Source organism: Anoplophora glabripennis, unplaced genomic scaffold (genome assembly GCF_000390285.2).
Source record: "Anoplophora glabripennis isolate ALB-LARVAE unplaced genomic scaffold, Agla_2.0 scaffold42, whole genome shotgun sequence".
Lineage (NCBI taxonomy): Eukaryota > Metazoa > Arthropoda > Insecta > Coleoptera > Cerambycidae > Anoplophora > Anoplophora glabripennis.
This window is the reverse complement of record NW_019416219.1, coordinates 775,452-794,773: the sequence shown is the minus strand read 5'-3', so window position 1 is coordinate 794,773 and position 19,322 is coordinate 775,452. Positions and strand designations below refer to the sequence as shown.

General features: G+C 33.8%; 1 protein-coding gene across 2 annotated transcripts in view; it reads left to right on the top strand.

Moving 5' to 3' along the window:
* LOC108905446 (brain tumor protein) overlaps window positions 1–19,322 on the top strand; it is a 214,609-nt gene that overhangs the window by 53,393 nt on the left and 141,894 nt on the right. The window contains exon 1 of one of the 2 annotated variants that reach the window (XM_023453935.1): window positions 7,071–7,109. The exons of the other annotated variant lie outside the window; for it this stretch is intronic. The gene's annotated coding sequence lies outside the window, so the exon portion shown is untranslated. Of the gene's footprint in view, window positions 1–7,070; window positions 7,110–19,322 lie in introns of those variants that run through there. 2 annotated transcript variants of the gene reach the window in all.

The window sequence follows — 19,322 nt, the reverse complement described above, 5'->3', positions numbered from 1 at the left end:
GTTCATTTCGTTTAAAAAGTCTACTATTTTTCATGTAGGTACCTGCTTTAGTTTCTGTGGTAAATTTTTTTTTACATTGCTTAACTTTTCGAGAAGCATTTTCAAATTGTATGTCTGATTCACTTGCCATATAGAATTACGTGGATTTTGTTCGAAATAACACTCTAACTGTATTAACATTGTTTCTTTACCCTTTGGTCAATTATTTGATTTTTCCTAAGAGAAAATACATCTTCATGTCGTCGCAAGGTCGCCTCCAATCTTGTAAAGGTTCTATGATCAGGAATGAGGCGCTCTGGATACCTTTCTCGATATAACTCTACAGCTCTTCTTGAATTTTTTGTGACTCGCCGTAAATTAGCAACATCAACTTTTTCTGAATGAAAAAACATTTTGTAAGCACAAAAGTTATACATTTGAAGTTCGTATTGAGTAATAACAAGTAATATTATGTGTTCATCGGAGGATTATAGGATAATATAAGAGGCTGCTAGTATACCCGAGAGGCACTTGCCAACCAAAGCTGAAAAAAGAAAGAAAATAATCAGTTGGACTATAATTTCACCAATTTTTTTTAATCATTAAATAATCATGGATTCCAAAAGGGGTTTATATTCGATTCAATTAATAGTCCAATTAAATAAGCCTTTAAATCGAAATTTTGGTCAACTTACCTGAATTTTTGATATGAGTTAGTTTGAGGTATATAATAATAAGTGACAGTAATTTTTTGTTCAACCCCCGGCCAAGGGTGAAAAAAGATAAAACAAAGGAGTTTTTCAAGATAACTTAAAAGGGGCAAGGGCTAGAAAAAAGTTTCTTATGAAAATTGTAAAGCATAAAAATGGCATCTTGACTTTTTTTGTATTATTAAAATTAAGAGAGTTAGGGAGGCTAGAAGTTAAGGGAAGATTTCAGAAATTTAAAAAAATCATAACGATTAAAAAAACGAATGAAATTTGTATTTTTTTTTCAATCTACTCTATAAAATGTACAGAGATACATAATTTTTTTATCGGCGGAAAACATATTTACGGAGTGACATACACCCTCAAAGTTCGCTCCCCAAAACAGTTTTTTCTAAATTTCTGTCAATATTTCAATATTTTGAAACGAAACAAACTGGAAATTACTTATGATAAAAAACAAATATATCGCAAGTGATTCCGTATTTGGGGGTTGCTACCCTTATTTTTTATTTTAGAAAAACTATTTTTTATTTATAAAAAAATCATATTTACTCAAAAAGAATTAAAAATATGATTTATGTAAACAAATTGACAAAATTAAATTGACCTGTTTCCGAGTTTTCGTTAAAATCTCTGTTTAGGGGGGTGAACAACAAATTTGAATTGTTATAAATTTCTTATTAAAAACTAAAAAATATATATCTATTTCTCTGAAAAGAAATTTACATTTTTTTAGACTAGATCCAAAAAAAATTACAAAATTCATTCATTTTTCTGCTTATCATTTTTTTAAATTTCTGAAATCTTCCCTTAACTTCTAGCCTCCCTAACTCTGTTAATTTTACTAATACAAGAAAAAGTCAAGAGGCCATTTTATGTAGAATTGTATGCTTTACAACTTTTATACGAAACTTTTTTTTCTAGCCCTTATCCATTTTGAGTTACCTTGAAAAATCCCTTTGTTTTATCTTTTTTCACCCTTGGCCGGGGGTTGAACAAAAAATTACTGTCACTTATTGTTATAACATACCTCAAACTAACTCGTCAAAAATTCAGGCAAGTTGACCAAAATTTCGATTTAAAGGCTTATTATTGGACTATAAAAAGTTAACAAAAACTTATTTAACTGAAAATACGAAACTTTTTTTCCGTGTCAGAATTGGTCAAAAACTGTAATTTATTTCCAATTTTTGAAGGATCATGGATTTTTTAAGAGTCATCATAAAAAAATATCTTTTTGTATGCAACGAGAAGAATACGCCACTGTTGCACGGTGTAGATTACATTTACATTATTGGAGCGTGGTGGACATGGTCTCGATAGACCACTTGAAAGAATTACCCGCACCATCCGACTTATCCTTCCCGTCGAGCTCGAAGGATGGGTTCCTCTGCGCTGCCAATGTCCCAGCGAGCGTTAACCCTTCCAATCACACACACGCGGTTGAAGGTTGACTGTTCTGCCGTGCCATATCCATTTGTTCGCACGTTGCCGACCTTGGAATCGTTCACCAACCCAACAAAGAGAGGTTATACGCAACAAATCAACCGACGAGCGCCGGAAGTATTAATAACATGAGCCGGTGGACAAGTGAACCGTCAGGGATTAGGTATTAATTGGCCATCTCGCAGGAATCCGAGATGGTGGGCTCGATCCGAGTGCGTGAAATTAACGATTAATTAACGCTGCGAGCCGGTGCCTGCGGGTGACGGGCTGGGCGAGTGCTGGCTGGGCGCCTTCTGCGTGGAGCTTTTATTCTAATCGGCTGCCGCAGATCCGGAATGGAAAAGGACCGTCTGCATAACCGGACCTCTGGAACTGGGTGGAGACATAATTGAGGTGGGTCACTACCGTTTTTTTACGAAATCGGAAAAAAAACAGAAATGTTTGCAAATATTTCAAGGGGGCTCGAGCCCCTCAGCCCCCCGTAGTCGACGCCTATGATCCAAACTACGTCACTTGATGTGATAATACGAAATTAAATGGAAAAAAAATTACCTACAAGTTATATATTTACAATTAGACAAATCTTTTGAAAAAGATATAAAGAAAACTGAAAATATCTTATTATACAGGGTGTTTCAAAACACGTGTCAGAGAATGTGTGAATCTTTGGCTCATTCTAAGAAAAAAGTTCTTATTAGCATGAGTCCGCAAACGGTCCGTTTTTGAGATATAGGGTGTCAAAAAAAAAATTATTTTAAGTTTTTTTTACGATATCTCAGAAACCGTTTGAGATACAAAACTCAAATTGTGTGCACGTATAATCATTAATATTAGCTACTTTTGAGCGCTAATCCAATTTTTATTCATATGACAGTGGCGGTGATTTTAGGATTGTGTGAGGTTCTATTGCCCCTAATTTTTACAACTCTGGAAAAATTGACATTTTGAAAGCATATTTTAAACCGTCAATGTTCTCTACACAAAAAAGTACTCTTCATCAAAAGTTCTAACGCGAACCGTTTTCAACATAAATTACAAAGAAGTGTCATCATGATAAAAAAATATTTCAAAACTAATTCATATGCATAAAAACTTAATTAGCGCTCTAAAGTAGCTTAATATTAATGATAATATGTGTATCTCCAACGGTTTTTGAGATATCGTCAAAATACTGAAAAAAAATCCTTTTTTGATACACTATATCTCGAAAACTTTTTGTCTTACAATGGTCCAAAGATTCACACCCTTTATTTTCCGACATATGTTCTGAAACACTGTATACAGGGTGATTCCGAACTAATCCAAAAAAAAAAAAATCTGGAAGCACAGGTGACTCTTACAAATACAATCTTGTAAATAAAAAATCAAAAAGGGCAGTTCGAAAATGATTTAAAAAATACACTTTTGCACGGCACTGGAAACTGGTCCACTGTAAAACCTAACCTCACACAATGCGACCGGTACGGCGGCGCCGGCGTGATAAAAACAGACAAAAACTTGAAAGTATTTCGCAAGGAAAGGAAATAGAAATTTTATATCAGCAAATTCAACTGCTTTTGCCGCTATTGTTATTATTAATTAATAAAATTAATTTGTGGTTTTAATTAATAAAATAATTTTACATACCTGATGTTAAAAATTTTGTCCAAGGACATTTGGGTCCATATTACTCAGTTTCTACGAACTAACACAAATGTTGTCTTGCTTCACCATAAATTAAAACGATATCAATCAACTCCGAGTTGCTTTACACTTAAGCCATTTTTGACACTAACTACTAAAAAACTATTGTAAACACTATCGCAACGACGATTGTAAAATCAGATTTCAGTATTCGCTGAGGCCTCGTGGCTCTCTACGCATATTGCGAATGACGCTAGAGACTACAGTTGTCCAGCGATGTAATGCTTGAAAGTACTAATAATTTTTTTCCTGGAAACTATAAGAATTGTACAAAATATTTTTTACTGTATTGACTGATTTCTCAGCCCACATTTATTCCCAAATGTTTTTGGATAAGTTGTGAATCACTCTGTATATTAACATATGCATAGTGTAAATAGCTTTGTTTCATAAATTGATGAATATGTCATTACGTCTGTACTATTTCTAATATTAATTAAAGCCAAACAATCACTGTTGTTCAGTCATTAAAAAAAAATTATGGAAAGTTGAAATGTAATGACAATTAAAACAGCTTTTTTAATTTCAAATCATTATACTACATTCACCTTTACTTCCAAAAAAATCAAACATATGATATGCCGAACATACCAATATTAATACGCGACAGGTGCATGACCATACATAGTGTTGACTAGAAATTATACTAAAGTAAATAAAAACGCTTCCTTTTATTACTTTTTCTCGTCAATATTTAAATATATGTCCCATTAATATGTATGAGTATAGAATTTAGATTTTATTCTAAAAGGTATATATTTCAGTGCAATGCATTGTATTAGGTAGTTAAATTGTTTGCAGACACCGCAGGGGTCTGTATTGGAACCATTGCTTTTTATTGTTTATTTATGATTTTAAGATCCTTAAATGTTTACCTATATATTTTTTAAAAGGTTATGTGCATTCTTTTCTTTTCTTTCGGTCTTTAATTGAGAGATATTACAAATCTATGTTATCACATCGATAATTGAATTGTTTAAAATTATTATTCCAATAAAATATTGAGAAACGTCTGTGTAAATGAATGTTGTATTTAATTTTCAATAGCATTCCCTTTGAGGCTTTACATTCTTTACAATCTCGAACGTATTATACGCAGAATATTTTTCTAACTATCCGTAAGTTTCTAGCTTTATAACTTTGCGAAGGAATATATCCGCGACGTAGTTCTCTCGTGCAGAGATGGAGTGTTTCCCGCGAAATGGGACATGAATTCTTGTTTGTTTCCATATCAAAAGCGTGCATGGCTTGAATTCCGTGCTACGGGTGATATTTCAATATTCCCCGTCCCCCTGAAATTGAGAGAATACAGAACGGAAATATATTTTCTATTCACGTCCATTATGTTTGAGGGCTTTCGAACTGGTGCATGTAGGAGGCAATTATTATTTCTCTTTTACCCGACCAGCTTTGGTAACTCTGTGAAGTACCACTCGAATTCTGCTTTTTCCGCTATGATCGCTTGATTTGATGGTCATGAAAATGATACATGCAGAGCGATCATCTGACGTAAACGATGGATACAAGAACCTGTTGTACAAAATATTGTTTGGTTCTTGCTTTGGATTCAGAACATCGGTAAAACTTTAACATGCTTCAAGAAGAATAAACCTTTTGGAATAAAGAAACAGAAAAATATAAAAATACAGTCTTAAATGAACACAGCCTTATTGGAGATTGTAGACGATTTGAATATTGAACTCACTTGACACCATTTTAAAATAATATAAGTATTTAACTTTCGGAGCAACGCGTGATCATAAAATGGATTCTCTATGAATTAACATGGTATGTATGATTCATCGGCGATAATCATCTAAAGTGACTCTTGATTGCATGTTTACAGTCCACTACATGAAATAGATAAATAAAACTAGGTCTCAGATTTGTCCTGTATAAGTGGAATTACCGAAGTGAAATATGCGATTTAAAACAACCCCATTTTTCTTAACATTTTGCTCTCTCCTGTAGAACGCTTGAACCTACAATAGGTTTCTTAACTGTAAAAAGATTTGTAAAAATTTATATTAAAAAATTGTGAAAAACATTCGAAATTGACTAGAATTTATGAGAAAACTGTATTAAATGCTCTATTACAATTTTCGTGAATAAAGAAAAGCAAAATCTGTGAGAAAAATTTACCAAATCACGATTTTTATGACACTAAACAGTTCATTACTTGTTCAGCTTTGCAAACATAACTTACCTAACGTCACTTCACTGATTGAAATTATCAACTTACCTACATCGGGTTTTCCGGCTTCTTCAAAATTAATCTTTTCCGAAGATTTGCAAATTCAACGAGTAGAAACCATCTAAAATTAGAGCCTGTGTATACATTTTAGGCACGCAAAATTCAAATGTAAATAAATTGGGTATCGCGAGCCAAAAAATATCTCTCACTCAAGTTTTTATTAATACTTCTAAGAGGTCAATGGTGGCTGGGAAATATAAACTTGCAGTTGTTTTTTCTACGTATTTCTGTATTGCAATATTTATTGGCAGTGAATTTTGTGAACACGTGTACTATGTATATTTAAAAATAAAGAAAAAGAGTGTTAACTTTAAAAATTTACTGTGGCCATCCTAATCATCCGATTTCAATTTTTCAAAAACCGTTTGAAAGGTTGAGCAGTCTTTTGTATGTGAAAAAATTTTCAAGCATCTAGGTGCTTTATTTGAGGCTGTGCAACATTTTGAAAATACGAAAAATTTTTATCAAATTTTTATCAAAAAAACTGGAGTAATTACAGCCACTCAATTTAAAATTGGAACAGATGGAAAGCACAAGCGTCGGACTTTCTTATTCAATTTCCTCAGTCTCGTATTATACAAATGATTAAGCAGAAAATAACAAATATTACAGCACATATGGCTCATCATTACGGCAATGTAAATTACATCGCAATCAACGTTTAAGCAGCAGCGATCGACCTAAACAGTAAATGTTAAGTGTCGTAATTAACGCAAACATTTTGTGCGATGGCAAATTTTCCTAAACCGGTAAATACAAGCAGTTGGTCACGTAACATTTTTCGCTGTTTGGAAAACCACTTTAAAGTGATAAAGGGGAATATAATGTATGCGTAATTATTATACACATTTAATTTCTTAGATTTTTATGTCGTTAAAGCGTAATAAACGATAAATCCTATAATTTAAATATTTGTTTTTAATAACAAGTTTTTTTACATATATTTTATTGTTTTTTTACAGGTATGTTACCCGGCAATGTACGATCTTCATTAGCTGCTGAAGGCAAACCGCTATTGTTCAGCCTTTTTCATCTGAGTGAGTATCATCAGTATTTATTAATGAAAGTGTGGATATTTTGAAGTTTTTTAATTAGAATTATTTTTTTTGGGACCTAATCGAAGGAACCTTTTATCTTGTTTTAGATGTTGGTATGCGTTTTAAGGAATGCAGTTTAATTTCCCCTTAAAGAACATAGTAGTAGTCTTAATTGAATTTAATATAGAGCATTCTTTTTCGAATGTCAGCATTTCTAAATCCAAATTAGTTTTATTGAAATTAAAATTATTATATTCCTGTGGCTTAGTTTGGTTCAAAACTCGAATGAACGTCCATTTGTTGCAATTAACAGGGGACTTAAGGTAGGCCCTCTGCGTAGAAAAATCTGCTTTGCATGCATGCAACATATTTCTATGGTCAATGTATTTCAAGAGATTTGTCACTTTACTCGTTTTTGCCATAGCAACATTCATTGTTTCAAACCATATTCGTGAGAGTATAGTTAACGATAGAAAAAAGTTTATAGGACATAAATGATGTAGAATTTTATGCCGAATATTTTAGGTCCTATTCATTTTCCTCGTCAGAGCAGCAGTTTTTGAGAAAAATTAAAAAAAAAAACTGGCGCGAGGTCACAATAGAGGGTGGTTTCTGCAGTAAAAGGGGATGAAGCACCTTCCGGATAGGTGGGAACTCTGTTGATCTGTATTTGCATGTACGTAAGGAGTTCGCATCCAAATTTTAAAAACTTTATAAATTATTTCTCCTAAAAACTTCGACTAGATGTGATAGACGTGATATTGACATTTAATATTGATACGTATGTCATATGTAACGAGCGTTCAAACAAAAACGTGGTCGAAGTTGGCTCTGACACATTGGACGTAGGGAGTAGCTTATAGCGACCAACTTAACCTCATTTCTCAACGAGCTGTATAGCAGCTGTCAGTTTCAATAACGTTAATGACTATATAACTTTATTTTAAAGAATAATCGTGATAACAATAACAAACAATTAAAGGAGCTGCGGAAAGTGTCCCCCTCCTTGTTATAACAATAAATTAAAGCAGCCGCTGAAAGTGTCCCCCTCCTTGTTCCAAGCACTTTTCACACCTGTTCCTCAAAGAATTAAAGACATTTTCTAAGATGCTCGGGGTATTGTTAATTTCACGAATCTTGTCTATAAGTCGAGCCTGCAGATGGTTTAAATCAGGAATAGGCAGTTCAAAAATAGTGTTTTTAAGGTAAGGCCACAAAAAGAAATCACACGGCATAATATCACATGACCTCGGTGGAAATTCATGCTCAGCATTGAGACTTATTAGTCGATTTTGGAAAACTTCCCTCAACATATTCATCGTCTCGCCTGCCGTATGTGCCCTTGCGCCATCTTGTTGAAAGTAAAAGTTTGTAATTTCGTTTTCTTCCAGCTGGTTAATAAAAGGAGCGATAACTTCTTCTCTATACCTTTGCGCAGTAAGAGTACCATTAAAAAAAAATAGGTCCATAATTCCTCCTTCGATTGAGAGCACACCAAACTCCAATTTTTTGAGCGTGTAGAGGGCCCTCGACAAAAAAGTTATCTGGTTTTTCAGAAGACCACATTCTCATATTCTGTGAGTTTACGTAACCACTTAAATGAAACCAGGCTTCATCAGAAAAAAAGGTGATATTATCACCGTAGTTGTTTAAAAACCATTCACAAAATACAGCCCGTCGCGGAAAATCAACTTCATGAAGTTAAACGATAGGAGAACAAACGCAAATCTTTTTTTAACACTGTGTGGTAGGTACCGACTGTTACTCCCACCATTTGTGATAAAACACGTACAGAAGTTCTTGGCGCATTTTCCATTATTTGTTGGACATTTTCTTTTAATTCTTCAGTCCGCTTTTTAGGTCGGCCGCTTCCTTCTTTTCTTGTTACACTGCCCGTTTCACGAAAAACATTAACACAACGCTGAACTGCACTTTGAAAAATTTTGTACTCAACAACGCCGGGAAATTGATTTTGTAATTCTATGAAACATTCCTCAATAGAATACTTCCATATTCCATCAATCTTGCGTCCATTTCTAAAGTAGGACTCTATGATAACACTTTTTGTTCTTGAGAAAACACCATTTTAAACGCTTTTTAAAACGAAAATATTCAAATTGATAGCGGCGATATAGCGCTTTGACAGATGACGTTTAAGTTCATTTGCTATACGCTACGCCCTACGTCCAAATTTTCAGAACCAACTTGACCACGTTTTTATTTGAACGCTCGTTATATTAACTGTTTTTCCTCGAACACCTCTTGAACTTAAACTTATGTGTCCGCTTTGGGTTTGGTCTGTAAAATTGACCCTTCGTGTGAAATTCAACATTGTGTACTCTTAGATTTTGTATAAAGATACCGCTTTGGTCTATTGTATGTAAATTTCCTGTCTCCGTTACGAACATCATCTACCAAACCCCGTTTTTGTAATGTAACGACAGAGTATTTGATGTGGGTATCACTAAATTAATTGATCGATTAAATAGGTACCCTGATTCACCCTACTCAACGCTGACGTGGAGAGAATACTTGATACCATGTAAAAAATATAACACCATTTAGGTTGACTTCCGCTTTAGTAAAACTATTTAGAGGTATACGTCATTAAAAAAAAGCTTAAAAATTCTGTGTAAAATACCATTAAAGACAGAAGTTTAGAAGTTAAAGGTTGTAGAGAGATATAAGATGTGGTGAAGAGGCCATCCAACCTAAAAGCATCGTAGGCTTTAAAAATTGATCTACGAAAAACATTACTGATATTTTTGTTTGTTCCGACGAAAAATCACTGCTTAGAATTATTTCTGGCAACGTCAATGGTCCGAACTGCTCCTTTTAATCCTGAGGGTGAAGTTGGTTACCCGAAACGCATTCTGGGTGAACAATCACAAGAAAGATTAAAAGGCACTTTGGTCCCTTGATGTATGTGCTACTTTTTGCACTCCATTTTCCCAAATGGCTTCCTCCACGGTCGGTGATGTCTTGATGACAGTCCGCTTCCGTAATGGCCATCGCCACTGACAGGCAGAAATAGCGCGTTGTGTGAGTTGTAAGTTGCTACGGCGACGTTTGTAACGCGGCAAAAAAGAAACATACGAAACACACAGTTGAATCATAGTGGAAGACTTACACGGGAAAGTCATCGTGAGTTAGTCATTTGGTAATTATAATTATGATTCTCTACGCTAACTATTTGCTATTTGCGTTATACAGGGTGGTCCTTACGTACGTTCCGATAATAAAGGGGGTGTAGGATTAAAACAATATTGTCATAAATTCAGTAAAAACCGAAAAAAAGGCACATATTGAACGACCATAACACAGTCTATTTTCATCGAAAAATCCAATCATTTTGTAGGCAATTTTATATACTTTTTTTCTATGAAGCAATGCCTTTACCTATCTCTGCTCAGAAAAAAGTTATTTACATAAAAGTAAAACAAAACAAAAAACTGAATTTTTTGAATTTTTTTGTTAAATTGTTTTTACTATATTTTGCAGTAAATATTTTTTTTAAATTTTTTAAATAAGCTGTTTCGATAGAATATCTCATTTACAAAATTTTTCCTATGCAATACCCTCAAATTTTGCTTCGTTTTCGAGCTACAATTAAAAAACTGGGTGCATTTTCACCCCTATCTCCAATATCCACCCTCTAATTTAAAAGCATTTCGCGGTTTTTTCATTCTAAATAACCATTTGAACGATTTATGCAATAAAAAGCCATCAACGTTGTAGTTTCATACCATATGACAATCGATAGCCTAGTGATTACCCGATTAATTATCGAAAAGAAAGTTCCTGTGACCATAAATCTTAAATAATTTTTTATATCGCTATAGGGGTAGATAAGACTATGTAACAGTACGTTTATTGAGGAAAAATTGGTACGCCACTGATTTCTTCTAGATATAGAAGAATCATTAAACTTTCATTACAGAACTTGAAATATTGGTAGGAAATAAAAAAAGGAAAAAACTTAATGAAGAAGAAAACTGTAAGTTAAGAGTAGTAGTTATTTTGACATGAAAAATTCAACACTCACATTTTCACTTACTGCTGTCTATTAATATACAGGGTGTCCCAAAAATAACGCCCGCCCTTTTCGGATTTGATTAAGGAGACAAAAACTAATTGAAAATCAATAGTGGAAAATTTTGTTTTTCTTTGTTGAGTTATTCAAATTATTCTTAAAATTTTCCATTCTTGATTTTCGATTTGTTTCTGTCCCCTTAATCAAAACTTAGAAGGACAGGCGTCACTTTTGGGACACCCGCTGTATATATTTTGATATAATGCTTTATATGCATTTTGTTTACGACCTTGCTGGCGGTAATGCAATCGAAGCAAGTCGAATTTATCAGCATAGATAAGCTCTGTCAGTTTTTGCCTTGCGCAAACATTTTGTCAAGCTTCCATCAGCGGATTTTGGAATATGAATTTTATCCGTACCATATTCAGAGCAAGCATTATTTACCAGATGATTTTCTTTGTTTCTGAATCGCATTCTTTTTACTGACGACTGATTTTTTACTGGCCGATTTCTCTCGTAACTCCATACAAAATATTTACAATTGTCAATGAGCATATATTTTTGGGTTAAAATGTCAAAATAAACGTTAGGTATGTGTTCTTTTTCTTTTAAGTATAAGAATTTGACGACTTCGTAGTCACCACCGTAGAAATGAGCACGCAACACTTTTTCTTATTCTGCTACCTTCTATTTAACTCTATTGAAACATGCAATTTCCGTTACTTATTCTTGAATATCCTCTATTCTTTTCCTGAGTAAGTTTATCAATTTATAAAATTCATCATTCGTAACGCTTCCATCCATATCGGAAACTTAAATAATTTATCTTTCCAGCTAGTCCGACTGTTGTACTGTTATATTTCGTGACACTTAAATGATGATCCAGGTTTTTGAACTCGAATAGACTTTTAAATAGTAATTTATTATTTTCTCTTCATGGAGAAAACCTTCTTCGACGTTTTAGATTAAGAATAATGCACTTTTGAAATTCGAGCTCCACTGTCACTGTTCAATCTATTTCAACGCATTTGCTGTATTAAGTCGTCCTTTGCAGTTCCTGTGCATGTTAACATTATACAATATTAAAGTCACCGTGTTTGATTGCTGCAGTAGTTATGTCATTATATGTAGTTGCGTCTAGACAAGTTGTTTACACAGTTATTTAAGATAATCAGTTTAGGCAGCATTCTGCATCGTTGGAATGATTTCTGTCAATTTGGTGATGAACTGAATTTGAAAACTGGACAAATATTAGTCTTAAATCTGATCTTGCAACTTGGAAAACTAATTTATGACCGAGTTCATTCAAAATCGTCAAACATAAGAACTAGGTAATTTATATTTACAAAATAAAATCTAGTAATCTTAGAAACCATTCGTCACTTTTGTTTCAAAAAAGTTGTAATAACTTCTAGGTTCTTTCGAATAATAGAGTATCTCAGTTAATCTATCTCTGAGTACATCGATGAAACCTACTAAAGACTGAAAGACTTTTTGCTCTCTTAATATTGTATACCTTATTTGAAAATGTTCATCAATGCGCTGTTTACATTACGTTTTTGTTTGGCAATACAGGTTCATCGTCCCCAAGTTCTAACAATTCCCTCAAATGGGAAGGAAGGAATGAAGGTTCAAATATCTCTCGAACGGTAGCTTTTTATAGACGTGATGTGTTGGTTTTCAGGAGCTTGATTATATTATTGTGTTTACAAAGGACGTGATATGGAGTCCGTTGACCGAGCGGACTCTTTTCGATACAATAAACACACACGACTTTGTATATTATCGTTTATAACTCGTAACGTTATTAGCACAGGCTGAGATATTTTTGAACAGGGAGGGGTACTTACGTTCTTCTATCTATAATTTATTTCTAAGAGATATTAAATACCATCCATTCATTCAATATCCACAATATGAAAGGACCAATCCAGCAGTCGTCGACAATCCCTGCACAAACATTCTACACTTGTCTCTAAATTTGTTAATGTTAACGAAAATAGAGCTTCTGCATCCAGTTATATGAGCCGAGATACCGGAAATAAAGCCTATATTTCGAGATTTTAATGTTTGCTCGTAAGCAATTTACCTCAACTTTTCTCGCTTCTCTCTCGAGATCCATTCTTCGAACCGGGAAATATTCGTGTACAGGAAATTAAAGTCCTTTCTAGCTTGACATCCACTTAAAATAATAATACAGGTACCGCGAATTGAATGTTTATGGTTCCTGTGGAATGAATGTAATTAGTGATATTAAAGTTAATAAAAACTTAAATAGGGATTGTTTAAAGCATTTATTTATGTTTAGTGACAGTTTCATTTTTATTATTCGTGAGGATTCCCTATTATAGAATATTCAATCATTGAATCAACAATTCTAAGCGCAACTAACTAATTATTTTGCTTAATGTTTTATTCATTGACATTTTATTATATACAATGTGTCCCAATTTATAAGTTTCTAATTAATTGGAAAACGCCCTGTGTCTCTTAAATTAGGGTTTTCACCTTTCAGTTTTTCTCAAAAATAAAACCAACGCCTTTGGCCTATCGGGAAAAACAAGGTGGGATATTAGGAAGGTTAATATTTTCAACAATAACATCCTTCTTATCAAATTTGTCGCGTTCAGATTTAGCTTTCACCCTGTACTTCCCAGAAAACGAGCACCAAAACACGGTTCCTCTTCCATACAACACCGAGACGTTGTTTATTGCTCTGATATTTTTAGACGCCGATGCACAAAGGCCGGAGTAGACGGTGATGAAATATTAACCGCCGAATTCAACATGTGTGCTGATACAGTCGGCCCTTTTAAGAAACAAATGTCTGAAGACATCGTAGATCACGTCCCAAGTAACTTTACCTTAAACAAGACCCTCAGAAGTCGTTTGTATGCGGGGTCTTACCAGGACCGGTCTGGGAGGAGAATTTGACGGCATTCCTTTTCAAAAGACGATCGGTCAGTGTCTGCGGTATATTGGGCCTCATATAACCGATGTATGGTCCAAATCTTCTTTAAAAAACACTTTTTCTCTAGCGCGGTTTTAAGAGAATAATTTCAAAAGAAAAGTTTTCGACTCATTTGTTCAAAATGCATACATGAAGAAGAAAATGTCCAGATACTTTAACATAAGTAGAGTTAGTTTTTCTGTTAGCCTTTGAATGCTCTACTAAGGCGCATTGAATAGGTGTCAGTGAGATATAAGAGGTGACATCTATCGGTGATTCTGCAGAAAGTATAATTCTTATAAACTGGGATACATTCTAACAAAATCAGATACTTTCATATACAATACCATTACTGATTGTTAATTAATAGGTTTATTAGATGAAATTTCAGGATAGGTATCTGGAAAACTGCCACAGATGGAAATGTGTGTACTTTCCTAGTCATAGTTGGACAAACGGTAACGGAATACTAATAATTGAATTGAATTCAGTGTATAGTATTCACAGAAGTTTACGAATATGAATTTATTCATAAATTTATTCTAAAATATTAATAAACTTTATATTTATGAATAATTACCCTACTTAATAACTGAAAACATCAGTTTGTATGGGTTGCCAGCGATACATACTGTTGTAAACTGTTTTTTTAAGAATATATATTTTTTTATGGGCGCCACAATTTTAAGTTTGTATTTATATTCACTTTGTATAGAGCTGACTCCAAATTCAAAGTGTGGTTTCCTTCTATTGTTTAATATTTTGTAATTAATTTAATGTTTTACAAATCTTACTATATTTCAAATTTCAAAAATATTTTTTACAATTAACACTTTGTTTCCTTTGATTCCACTTATAAATTTTTACTATGGGTATGCTAAACTTGGTTTTAATCGTGATTTATTGAATGTACTGCATTAATAAGTGAAACTTCTTTGCCTGACGAACAAAATGTCAAAATTTTGAAGCTTTTCAAATTTAGTCAAACATGTACCTACATTAATAAGGAATCTGACTTTACTAAATTGTACTTTAATATAATTTCTAACTTTTTTATGTTGCGTGAGTGCATTTTATAAACTATTTAATTCATAAATTAACTTTTCTTCATAATTTTGACAGCTTTGCTACGTTTCATCGAACGATTTTATGTTTCTATTTTACTTAAATTCATCCCTCTTTTACATTTTATGTGTATTCCACATCATATTTTTGTCAGTGTTCTCTCTTTTTAGGTGAATATCTCAAAATTTATTTCAATAATTCAAATTCTGGTCTAATTTCTGCCTTTTCAATTTCAATATTTACAAATCATAATATCACAACATGTTTGAACATGGTGATTAAAAAAAAAGGGGAATTTTTCTAAAGGCGAGTTAAATTTACAGAGGTCGAGCCGATCCTGCCCTCCGGTTCTCTGTCAGTCAGTTTGAAAGCGGACAAGACGGATGTGGGATTTTTCTTGCCCCGCACCCACATATTCAAGCTAATGAAGCGACGTTCCCACCGCGCCGGATCGGCTACGGGTGTTTTAGAACAGGCCCAGACGAGGCCACTTATGAATGGGCTATGTCGTACGGGGTGAACCGCATAAGCCTAATTCCGTTTAATTTAATTTAATTTAATGTGAAAATTGTACTTCTTCATGAAGACTGGATCTAGTAATCGTAAGAATCCAGCTCGTTCACCCGATTTGGTACCGTTAAACAAATAGTTGTGATTCAGGAAATCCTGATCTTCTTTAGATGTCACCATATTTGTCTAGCTAACTATTTTCTTTTATCTGGCATCTCAGGAAACTTGAAACCCTCTAGTCCTTTGCTGATTTGGGTTCATAGTCATCTGTTTATTTTTGAAACGCACAATTTTTGTGGAGAATCTTGACTTCATCAATTTGTCTGTCTGTTAGATAACAGATAATTGATCCTAATGGTCGGCATCCTTTATCTTCCTTTCATGTGTAAGCAAACATATGTAATGTCGATGAGTTGAACTGAAATAAAACAGCGAAATTGTTACAAAAATCATAAAGATAAAAGATTATTTTTTTTATTTTATGTAATTATTAACGACTGGTTTGTTCAGCTTGTCCCGCTTAGTCACAGCGGTATTGTGTATTCTTCGAAGTGTAGCTAATAAACCAGGGTCGATAATTTTTGAAACCAAAAAGAATTATAGTAGGGTGAAACCCATTAGAAAAGAAAGAGAATATAAAGAAATTAAAGGAAAAATAATTACGGGCTATCTGAGGTCGGGAAGGGGAAGGGGGGTGAGTTTTTAAGGGTAAAAAACGGTTTCCCTTGATTTCCGGAAAAACTACAAGTCTTATGGAAAAAAGTTAAATGACAAAGTTGTAGGTAATAAAAAAGATCTACAACTTTTGTATTTACACTTTTTTCACATAACCTCAAAATTTATGTGAAAAATTCAAATAACCAAGTTTTTGGTTTTTTATTTTTCTTTTACAAAAAATTTTTTTTCACGAAATTTAGTGAAAACTTACCTATTTATGTCCCAAAGACGCTGTAATTTTTTTGATTTGATATATTTATTTGTTCACCTTATTTTTACTTAATATCGAAAAAGCACCCTAATTTTCAATCGAAAATTCTCACGTCAAAATATCTGCTTTTTTAAAAACGTCGGTGGGCTTTTTCTTCGTTGAAATCTCTATTTTCTGATGGTGTAACTATGGTAAGTTTTCTCAGGAAATGCAAAGAAACGAAAAAAACTAGAATCCGAAAATTTTCTAATCATTATGTACAATTTTCAGCTATTTATTAAAATTTACACTTTAATTACTCGAAAAACGTAAGATTCCATGTTACATTGATAAACAAAAAAATTACAAGTCGAAATATACTTTTATAATTAACAACCAAATAAGTTAATAAAGTTAATATTTAATAAGACATCTACAATATTTTGAGAAAGTTGTAGAATCTTCTTTAAATTATATTTATTGCTATTTTAAGATAACTTATATACTTGAGTGACCTACGGAAAATTTTAGCCCATCAAAAGGTATTTCATAGAGAAGTGGAGGAGGGGCTAGGAGCCCCACTAACAAAACTCCAGTCTCCGCTGAAAGTCTACTTTTAGTAACTCTTGGTGTAATTGAATGCGATAAGGATGCGCTGTGCTGTGCTTTTGTAAAATCCTATGTATCGATGTTGTACTAATACAATTGCAAGGCCTTTTTGACGCTGTTACATAGCTACATTTTCAGACTTTAGGAAAGAACCTGATTTTTCTGGAAAACTGTTAGAGATAAGTATGGACAACCTTATATCAGTCGAAAGGGCATTCAATTTTGCATTCACCCATGACAATTAATATGGGTCATTCCATTTGGAAAAAAAAGCTTTTCAACTCGTAAGATTATTAAAATGTAGGTCTCAGTATTTCCGAGTCTGAATAATGTCACGTTTTGCTAGATAGAGTAAAATTATGCCAAAACGAACTGTGAAAACCGCAGGTTTCTAACTTTTACGGTTTAGGCGCTATCTAGCCTCATTTAGAGAGCTGAAATTGTGTTTTTTTTTTCAAAAACAACTGATTATCTGGAAAACGATAAATTTTAAACGCCATGTATATTTAATAAACTTTACTTAATATTAACCAAGGAATTCAAAAACGCAATAATATTAGAGTGTGTTCCATTTAAAATAACAAAGTAAAGCTAAAAATATTTTCTGTACATGGCCCACATGATTCCAGGCAATTTTTATTAAAACCATTTTTTTATAAAGACAGTTACAGAGTTACAGAGGAATCCCTCTTAGGTGGAACACCCTGTATACTAAATTAATCCTTCTCACCGACTTTTCGAATTGACCGAATTGTGCGTTTCCAGCACAATGGAAGATATTTACGCTTCGGCATCCGCCACAACGAAAATAACCGCGCATTGGATGGTACCGGGCCTAGACACATGTTTTCAGTTAGCCCGGCCTGCGCCGCCGGAGCGTTTNCTGCTATACAGCTCGTTGAGAAATGAGGTTAAGTTGGTCGCTATAAGCTACTCCCTACGTCCAATGTGTCAGAGCCAACTTCGACCACGTTTTTATTTGAACGCTCGTTACAATTGCAAGGCCTTTTTGACGCTGTTACATAGCTACTTTTTCGGACTTTAGGAAATAACCTGATTTTTCTGGAAAACTGTTGGAGATAAGTATGGACAACCTTATATCAGTCGAAAAGGCATTCAATTTTGCATTCACCCATGACAATTAATATGGGTCATTCCATTTGAAAAAAAGGCTTTTCAACTCGAAAGATTATTAAATGTAGGTCTCAGTATTTCCGAGTCTGAATAATGTCACGTTTTGCTCACAGATGACAAGATAGAGTAAAATTATGCCAAAACGAACTGTGAATACCGCAGGTTTCTAACTTTTACGGTTTAGGCGCTATCTAGCCTCATTTAGAGAGCTGAAATCGTTATTTTTTTTCAAAAACAACTGATTATCTGGAAAACGATAAATTTTAAACGCCATGTATATTTAATAAACTTTACCTAATATTAACCAAGGAATTCAAAAACGCAATAATATTAGAGTGTGTTCCATTTAAAATAACAAAGTAAAGTTAAAAATATTTTCTGTACATGGCCCACATGATTCCAGGCAATTTTTATTAAAACCATTTTTTTATAAAGACAGTTACAGAGTTACAGAGGAATCCCTCTTAGGTGGAACACCCTGTATACTAAATTAATCCTTCTCACCGACTTTTCGAATTGACCGAATTGTGCGTTTCCAGCACAATGGAAGATATTTACGCTTCGGCATCCGCCACAACGAAAATAACCGCGCATTGGATGGTACCGGGCCTAGACACATGTTTTCAGTTAGCCCGGCCTGCGCCGCCGGAGCGTTTTCCAAATATATTTCAGTACGACCTTGAACTTGGTGAGACATGGCGTTTGGAGCAACAAACTCCTCTCAAAGCCGGAGCCGGGAGCTAATTGCGAATTTAAATATTTACGTGTGGTTCGGCGGTGTTACGTGCCTGATACACGTCGAGCGTTCCAAACAATGCCCCGACATTTTTTTACAACTCGGCCGTGATTCGAACGGAACTACCAATAAACCAGCTTAAAAATGAAGTGGGCGCTTGCCGAGGGATTATTATTTTAAAGGGAATCGTTTAGTTCGGGCCGGGCGGAATCCATTTGTCAGGCATAATAAAACGAAATTTACCTTTCTAATGAAAAGCAGGCACTCAG